Genomic DNA, 10528 nt, shown 5'->3' with positions numbered 1-10528 from the left:
CACTCACGCGGCTTTTCGAATAGATCATAACCCTGTAGGGGTGTACTTCATCACACACGCTCTCGCCACTTATCGCCATGTGCACGTCATGGACCTCAGCAACCTTCAAGCGGAAGCCCAACGAGGGAGTCGGCCACGACCGTTAACCACACTAGTACCTAGTCCAGGTTTAGCGCCTATCTGAGAGTAACCCGTACGGAAGTCCGGCCGAGGTTTCCGCCACAGCCTCAAACGATGTGCGCAGGGTTCCCAAGCCCACCATCCGGGTGCCACTTGGTACACCGTGCCACTGCCTACCGCATCTTAGCCCACCCCTCAGGTCAGCACTATGCACGGCATCCAGCATGACTATAAACACCAGAAACTACATGCAACTCCTGGACCGAGTACTAAGCGATTAATAAGTCGAGCGGGGTCATATTTCAAGGCCCAGCATGTGGTAGTATCTCATCTTGGATTACATACACGGAACTCAGTTCCTAAGGACGGTTCCAATGAAACAACCCGCCATGTACTCCTACACAGCCTTTCACCGGTACCTTTACCAAATCAGGTTCAACACACAACCTTTGCTTACCGAACACATTCTCACAATTCTGTTCATCTCCCAGATGACAGACCATACACAACTCTAAGCATAGCAAAAGTAAGTGCAGGAGCAAGAACATGTGATTTATCGGGATGATCAAAATGGTTGCTTGCCTTGTTACTCAAAGGAGTGACAATATCCGTCAGACGGATATTCGGTGGAATCCGGGGGAGCGGAGCCTACCGAAAGGAATGACAACAATCAATAACAAACATATGCAATCAAGATGATGCATGAGCATGGCATGAGAATGCAAGGTGATAAACTAATATAGCTAGCATGTATTAGGTTTGAAGTTGATTTGAATCACATTCAAATATCACTTCAGACGAGGTATTCTCGGATACCATTTTAATTGATTCGACCTGATGCTCAGATCAACTTGATGTTAACATGCATGGAATGACAAGTTAGATTGCTGGTTTGTAATTAGGACAGTATTTGATCATGTCAATCATGGTAAAATTTAAATATTTTCCATATTCCATTTATAAAGTATTTATAAGAATTGACTTATTCATTAATCTACATGTTTGGGTTCTGTAAAATTTTCAAACATGTTTGAAAATGACATATTCAGATTCCTTGAATTTTTCTGATACTTTTTCATATATAAATTATTTTCATTCGAGCTACAGATTAAATTCTATGAATTTTAGAATTTTTAAACATTTCTGGAATTATTTCTATACTGGAAAACCTCTTTATTGCATTAGCATGACATCAGCAGGTCCAACTGGCCGCTGAAAGTCAAACCTGACCAGTGGGACCCACTGGTCAGTGTCTCTGGTCAGTTTTAGATTAGGATTAATCTTAATTAGTTAATTAAACTCAATGGTCCCACATGTCAGTGACTTATCACATTAATTAAATTTATTTTCTTTAATCCTAAACTCCCAGAGGCTGGCCCCACACGTCAGTGGCTTAGGCCAGCTGAGATCCACCGGCGGCAAGGTCGTCCTCGCCGGCGGGGAGCCTCCGACGAGCACCAGTACGTCGGAGGGGCTCGGAAACGGCGCACACGGGGCCAAACTCGGCGCGGAGAGCACCAGAGGAACGACACTTCTCCCGCGGGTTCATTTTTGCACTTAGCTGGGGCTGATCTGGCCGGAGATGACGCCGGCGACGAGCTTGGCGGCGGCCAAGGTTCGGGCGTCATCGGAGGCATTGATACAGAGGGAGCTACGCACGGGTCTCAGCTCCTACGGCATCTACGCGACGGCCTGAAGCTGCTGGTGGCCTCAGAAGGACGAGTTGATCAATGGAGGGCTACCGACGACGAGCTCCCGCGGCAGATCTCGTCGGGCTCCGATGGAACTAGGCCTAGAGGAGGGGATCGACGGGGAGATCTTAGGGAAAAGATGCGCAAGCTCACGAGGAGTGCAGTGGTGGCGCTAGCTTGCTCGGGGATGGCCTGGAGAGGAAGAACGCCGGCGACGAGCTTCGGTGACCCGAGGAAGAAGACGACCGTGTCTCGTCGTTTCACTGCGTCTAGGCGTCGGGCTCGTGGCTAGAAAGCTTTAGGGAGTTGCGGCGGACCTATTGCGCGGCTAAGGAGGGAGAAGGGTAGGCCAGCACGACGGCAAGCTCGAGCTCTGCTCGGGCTCCAGTGGCGGCGGAAAGAAACGAGGCAAAGGGGGGGGGGGGGAATGAGCTGGGGAACGGATAGCTACGAGCTCGGGGAGGTTATCCCCGTGCTTGCCAGCGCGAAGCGGCGGCCAGGCTACCAAGGAGCTGTGTGGAGGCGCGCGGCGACGCGGCGGCCACGTCCTGCTCCTACTGGCGAGGAGGAAGACGACAGGAGCAGTTGGGCCGGGCCAGGTGAGTGTCAGGTAAGATTTTCTCATTTTCTTTTCTGTTTTGTTTCTGTTTTGCTATTTCATTAACTTGCTATTTATTTCAGCTCCCAAATAGTTTGTAGAAGCTATTTTAAACACACCGGAATATTTGTTGGAATATTTCCCACCATTCCTAAAGTTTTCAACATTTTTGAAAGTTTAAAGTTTCTGATTTCAAATTTAAAACTTGAAACCAGTAGCTTTTTGCATTTATTTAAAATGCTTAAAGTGTCAAGAAAATGGTTTTCTTCATTGCTCATTTACTTTCATGATTTAACAGAAAGATTGAACTTTTCTTGAGGCCATTTTGGGTTCATTGATTTTAACTAGTTTGAATTTCCTTTAGTTTGAGAAGTGGCTAGGTTTTGTTGAATTTTCCTTCACCACTTACTTTGTTCTTGTTGAGAATTTCCTAGATGCAATGCAAAGAAAACATGAGCACAAAGCTAACTTGCTTAAGGGGTCAGGGATGTGACATGACTTCACTACAAAAAATGGTACCACGATCAACCGACTCAGTTCTATATCACTAGTTTTAGTACTAAAATTCAGTACTCTGACTATCCACGTTAATATTTCAATACTTATTTCAGTACTAAAAACAACACCACGATCAACGGATTCAGTTCAATACTTCAGTATTGATTTGAGTACGACAATTATCTGACTCAGTTCTATATCACTAATTTGAGTACTTAAATTTGGTACTGCGATTATCCACGTTAATATTTCAGTATTTTTTGCAATACTGACAACAAACACCATAATCACCCGACAAATTCTATATCACTAATTTCGGTACTAAAGTTGTATTGCGGTTATCCACATTAATACTTCAATACTGATTTCAGTATTAAGATATAGCACCATGATTACCAGACTTGATTCTATATCAATAGTTTTGGTACTAAATTTTGTATAGTCCACGTTAATATTGAAGTACTAAAAAATACGAGATAACCGGACTCAGTTCTATATCACTACTTTTAGTACTAAAATCCAGTATTGTAATTATCAATGTTAATATTTCGATACTGATTTCAGTACTAAAAATTAGCACCACGGTCACCCTACTCAGGTCCATATCAATTGTTTCTTTACTACAATTCACTATTGCGATTATCCATGTTAATATTTTAATACTAATTTCAGTACTCAAAAATAGCGCCACGATCACCCAATTCAGTTCTATACTTCACTACGACGATCACCTGGCCCAGTTCTATATCACTAATTTGGGTACTAAAATTCATTAACATTTCAATACTGGAAAAAACACCATGATTAACCGGCTCAGTTCTGTATGGGTAGTTTCGATACAAAAAAATCGGTATAGTGACTATCCACGTTAATATTTCATTACTAATTGCACTGCTCGAAAATAGCACCACTATCAACCTTGTCGGTTCTATATCACTACATTTGGTTCTAAAATTTGTATTGCGATTGTTCGGATTAATATTTCAATACTGATTACCGTACTGAAAAATATTCCCACAATCACCGGACTCAGTTCTATACTTCAGTATTTATTTGAGTACAAGAATCACCTGACTCAGTTCTATATCAGTAATCCCGGTACTAAAATATAAAGTTTTGAGTATACACGTTAATATTTAAATATTTATTTTAGTACTGAAAAACAACACCACGATGACCCAATTCTGTGCTATATCAATAGTTTCAGAATTAAAATTCAGTATAGTGACTATCCATGCCAATATTTCAATACTGATTTCGGTACTCAAAAACAACGCGATGATCGCCCACCTCAGTTCTATATCACGACTTTTGGTACTGAAACTATGTATCGAGATTATCCACATTAATATTTCAATACTGATTTCAGTACTTCAAAATAGAACCACGATCACGTCACTTAGTTCTATATCACTAGTTTTGGTACAAAAATTCGATATTCTGATTATCCACGTCAATATTTCAATACTTATTTCGGTACTGAAAAACAACCCTCGATCACCGGAATAAGTTCTCTACTTCAGTATTGAGTTGACTACGATGATAATCTAATTCAGTCCTATATCACTACTTTCGGTACTAAAATTTGGTATTGCAATTATCCACTTTCAGTACGATGATCACCTGATTTTGATCTATATCACTAATTTGGGTAATAAAATTCACTAACATTTCAATACTGATTTAAGTAGTGAAAACAAACACCATGTTGACCCGACTCAGTTCTATAGTAGTAGTTTCGGTACTAAAAATCGGTATAGTGATTATCCACGTTAATATGTCTATATTGATTTCAGTACCCAAAAACAATAGCACTGTCACCCGACTCAGTTCTATATCACTACTTTTGGTACTAAAATTTAGTATTACGCTTATCCACCTTAATATTCCGATACTGATTTTTGTACTGAAAAATAGCAGCATGATCACCTGATTTAGTTCTATATTAGTAGTTTCGTCACTAAAAATTAGTATAACGACTATCCATGCTAATATTTCAAAATTGATTTCACTACTCAAAAACAACTCCACGATCACCTAAATTGGTTCTATATCACTAGTTTTGGTACAAAAAATTTGTATTGCGATTATCCATGCTAATGTTTCAATACTGATTTCAGTACAATAAATGGTACCATGATCAGCCGTCTCGTTTCTATATCAGTAGTTTTGGTTCTAAAATTCGGTATTCTAACTATCCACGTTAGTATTTCAATACTTATTTCAGTACTAAAAACAACACCACGATCAACAGACTCAGTTATATAGTTCATTATTGATTCGAGTATGACAATTATCTAACACAGTTCTATATCACTAATTTCACTACGAAAATTAGGTACTGCGATTATCCACATTAATATTTGAGTATTGATTTCAATACTGACAAAAAACACCACAATCACCCGACTCAGTTCTATATCATTAATTTTGGTACTAAAATTGTATTGCTATTATCCATTATAATACTTCAATACTAACTTCAGTACTAAAAAATAGCACCGCGATCACCCGAGGCAATTCTATATCAATAGTTTTGGTACTAAATTTAGTGTAGTCAACGTTAATATTTCAATACTCAGAAAACACGAGATAACACAACTCAGTTCTATATGACTACTTTGAGTACTACAATTCAGTATTGTGATTATTGACGTTAATATTTCAATACCGATTTCAGTACTAAAAAATAACACCACGGTCACCCTACTCAGTTCTATATCACTAGTTTCTTTACTACAAGTCAGTATTGCGATTATCCATGTTAATATTTTAGTACTAATTTCAGTTCTATACTTAGTACCACGATCAGCCGATTCAGTTCTATACTTTCGTACAATGATCACCTGACTCGGTTCTATATCACTAATTTGGGTACTAAAATTCATTAGTATTTCAATACTTAGTTCAGTACTGAAAAACAGCCCTCGATCACCGGACTGAGTTCTCTACTTCAGTACTGACTTGAGTACGATGATTATCTGATTCATTTCTATATCACTGATTTTGGTACTAAAATTTGGTATTGCAATTATCCACTTTCAGTATGATGATCACCTGACTTTGTTCTATATCACTAATTTGGGTAATAAAATTCATTAATATTTCAATACTGATTTAAGTATTGAAAAAACACCATGTTGGCCCGATTCAGTTCTATAGTAGTAGTTTCAGTACTAAAAACGGTATAGTTAGTATCCACGTTAATATGTCAATATTGATTTTAGTACCTAGAAACAATACAACTATCACCCGACTCAGTTCTATATCACCACTTTTGGTACTGAAATTTAGTATTGCGCTTATCCATGTTAATATTTCAATACTGATTTTTGTACTGAAAAATAGCTGCGTGATCACCCGATTTAGTTCTATATTAGTAGTTTCGGCACTAACAATTAGTATAATAACTATCCATGCTAATATTTCAATACTCATTTTAGTACTCAAAAACAACTCCACGATCACTTGACTCGGTTCTATATCACTACTTTTGGTACTAAAATTTTGTATTGCGATTATCCATGTTAATATTTCAATACTGATTTCAGTACAAAAAATGGTACCACGATCAGCCGACTCGGTTCTATATCACTAGTTTTCGTAATAAAATTCGGTACTCTGACTATCCATGTTAATATTTCAATACTTATTTCAGTACTAATAAAAAAACCCACGATCAACAGACTCGGTTATATACTTCAGTATTGATTTGAGTATGACAATTATCTAACTCAATTCTATATCACTAATTTCCGTACTTAAATTTGGTACTGCGATTATCTACGTTAATATTTTAGTATTGATATCAATACTAACAAAAAACATCAAAATCACCCCGACTGAGTTCTGTACCACTAATTTTGGTACTGAAATCGTATTGCGGTTATCCATTTTAATACTTGAATACTTATTTCAGTACTAAAAATAGCACCACGATCATGTGAGTCAATTCCATATTAATGTGGTTGGTACTAAATTCAATATAGTCAATGTTAATATATCTCTACTCAAAAAACACGAGATAACCCGCCTCTGTTCTATATGAGTACTTTGAGTAATAAAATTATCGACGTCAATATTTCAATACTGATTTCAGTACTAACAAATAATACCACACTCACCCTAATCAGTTCTATATCACTAGTTTCTTTACTACAATTCAGTATTCCAATTATCCATGTTAATATTTTAATACTTATTTAAGTACTGAAAAATAGCACCACGATCACTCGATTCCGTTCTATACTTTAGTACGACGATCACCTGACTCGGTTCTATATCACTAATTTGGGTACTAAAATTCATTAATATTTCAATACTGATTTCAGTACTGAAAAAACACCATGATTACCCGACTCGATTCTATATGAGTAGTTTTCGTACTAAAAATGTGTATAGTGACTATCCACGATACTATTTCAATACTGCTTGAAGTACTAAAAAACAACACAACTATCAACGGAGTCGGTTCTATATCACTACATTTGGTACTAAAATTTGTATTGCGATTGTTCACATTAATATTTCAATACTGATTACAGTCCTGAAAAATAGCCCCACCATCACTGGAGTTAGATCTATACTTCAGTATTGATTTGAGTACGACAATCACCTCACTCATTTCTATATCAGTAATTTTGGTACTAAAATCTAGTATTGTGAGTATCCAAGTTAATATTTAAATACTGATTTTTGTACTTAAAAACAACACCACGATCACTCAACTCTGTGTTATATCAATAGTTTCAGAATTAAAATCAGTATAGTGACTATCCATGTCAATATTTCAATACTGATTTCGGTACTCAAACACAATGCGATGATCACCCGACTCGGTTCTATACCACGACTTTTGGTACTCAAACTATGTATCGAGATTATCCACATTAATATTTCAATAATGATTTCAGTACATCAAAATAGCACCACGATCACGTTACTCAGTTCAATATCACTAGTTTTGGTACTAAAATTCGGTATTCTGATTATCCACGTCAATATTTCAATACTTATTTCAGTACTAAAAAACAGCCCTCGATCACGAGAATAAGTTCTCAACTCCAGTACTGGCTTGAGTACGACGATTATCTAATTCAGTGCTATATCTCTAATTTCGGTACTACAATTTGATATTGCAATTATCCACTTTCAGTATGATGATCACGTGACTTTGTTTTATATCACTAATTTGGGTAATAAAATTCACAATATTTCAATACTGATTTAAGTATTGAAAAAACACCATGTTGACCCGACTCAATTCTATAGTAGTAGTTTCGGCCGGTACTAAAAATTAATATAGTGATTGTGCACGTTAATATGTCAATATTGAATTCAGTTCTCAAAACAACACCACTATCACCCGACTCAGTTCTATATCACTACTTTTGGTACTAAAATTTAGTATTGCGCTTATCCACGTTAATATTTCGATATTGATTTTTGTACTGAAAAATAGAACCATAATCACCCTATTTACTTCTATATTTGTAGTTTCGGCACTAAAGATTAGTATAATGACTATCCACGCTAATATTTCAATACTGATTTTAGTACTCAAAAACAACTCCACGATCACTTGAATAGGTTCTATATCAATACTTTTGGTACTAAAATTCTGTATTGCGATTATCCATGTTAATGTTTCAATACTGATTTCAGTACAAAAATGATACCACGATAAGCCGACTCTGAGTATCCACGTTAGTATTTCAATACTTATTTCAATAGTAAAAACAACCCCACGATCAACATATTCAGTTATATACCTCATTATTGATTTGAGTACGACAATTATCTCAAACAGTTCTATATCACTAATTTCAGTACTAAAATTAGGTACTACGATTATCCACGTTAATATTTCAGTATTGATTTCAATACTGACAAAAAACACCACAATCACCCGACTCGGTTCTGTATCATTAAATTCGGTACTAAACTTGTATTGCGATTATCCATTTTAATACATCAATACTGTTTTCAGTACTAAAAAATAGCACCACGATCACCCGACTCAATTCTATATCAATAGTTTTGGTTCTAAATTGAGTGTAGTCAACATTAAAATTTCAATACTCAAAAAACACGAGATAACACAACTTAGTTCTATATCACTACTTTGAGTACTAAAACTCAGTACTGTGATTATCGATGTTAATATTTCAGTACTAAAAAATAGCACCAAGGTTACTCTACTCACTTCTATATCACTAGTTTCTTTACTAAAATTCGGTATTGAAATTATCCATGTTAATATTTTAGTACTAATTTCAGTACTGAAAAATAGCACCACGATCACCCGATTCAGTTCTATACTTCAGTACGACGATCACCTCACTCAGTTCTATATCACTAATTTAGGTACTAAAATTCATTCATATTTCAATACTGATATCAGTAATGGAAAAATACATGATTACCCGACTCGTTTCTATATGAGTAGTTTTGGTAGTAAAAATCGGAATAGTGACTATCCACGTTAATATTTCAATACTGATTGCAGTACTCAAAAACAACACCACTATCAACCGAGTCGGTTCTATATCGCTACATTTGATACTAAAATTTGTATTACGATTGTTCACATTAACATTTCAATACTGATTCCAGTACTAAAAAATAGCCCCACCATTACTAGAGTCAGATCTATACTTCAATATTGGTTTGAGTATGACAATCACCTCACTCAGTTCTATATCAGTAATTTTGGTACTAAAATTTAGTATTGTGAGTATCCACGTTAATATTTAAATACTGATTTTGGTACTGAAAAACTACACCATGATCACCCAACTCATTGCTATATCAATAATTTCAGAATTAAAATTCAGTATAGTGACTATCCATGTCAATATTTCAATACTGATTTCGGTACTCCAAAACAACGCGCTGATCACCCGACTTAGTTCTATATCATGACTTTTGGTACTGAAACTATCTATCGAGATTATCCACATTAATATTTAAATACTCATTTGAGTACTTCAAAATAGCACCACGATCACGTCATTCAGTTTTATATCACTAGTTTTGGTACTACAATTCGGTATTCTAATTATCCACGTCAATATTTCAATGCTTATTTCAGTACTGAAAAATAGCCCTCGGTCACCGGAATAAGTTCTCTACTTCACTACTGACTTGAGTACGATGGTTATCTAATTCAGTCCTATATCACTAATTTCGGTAATAAAATTTTGTATTGCAATTATCCACTTTCAATACGACGATCACCTCACTTTGTTCTATATCACTAATTTGGGTAATAAAATTCACTAATATTTCAATACTGATTTAAATACTGAAAACAAACACCATGTTGACCCGACTCAGTTCTATAGCAGTAGTTTCGGCACTAAAAACCAGTATAGTGATTATCCACGTTAATATGTCAATATTGATTTTAGTACCCAAAAACAACACCACTATCACCCAACTCAGTTCTATATCACTACTTTTGGTACTAAAATTTAGTATTGCGCTTATCTACGTTAATATTTCGATATTGATTTTTGTACTGAAAAATAGCACCATGATCACCCGATTTAGTTATATATTAGTAATTTCGGCACTAAAGATTAGTATAAATACTATCCAGGCTAATATTTCAATACTT

The sequence above is a fragment of the Hordeum vulgare genome, chromosome 1H (genome assembly GCF_904849725.1).
Source record: "Hordeum vulgare subsp. vulgare chromosome 1H, MorexV3_pseudomolecules_assembly, whole genome shotgun sequence".
Lineage (NCBI taxonomy): Eukaryota > Viridiplantae > Streptophyta > Magnoliopsida > Poales > Poaceae > Hordeum > Hordeum vulgare.
The sequence above is the reverse complement of the archived record's forward strand: the minus strand, read 5'-3'. Positions refer to the sequence as shown.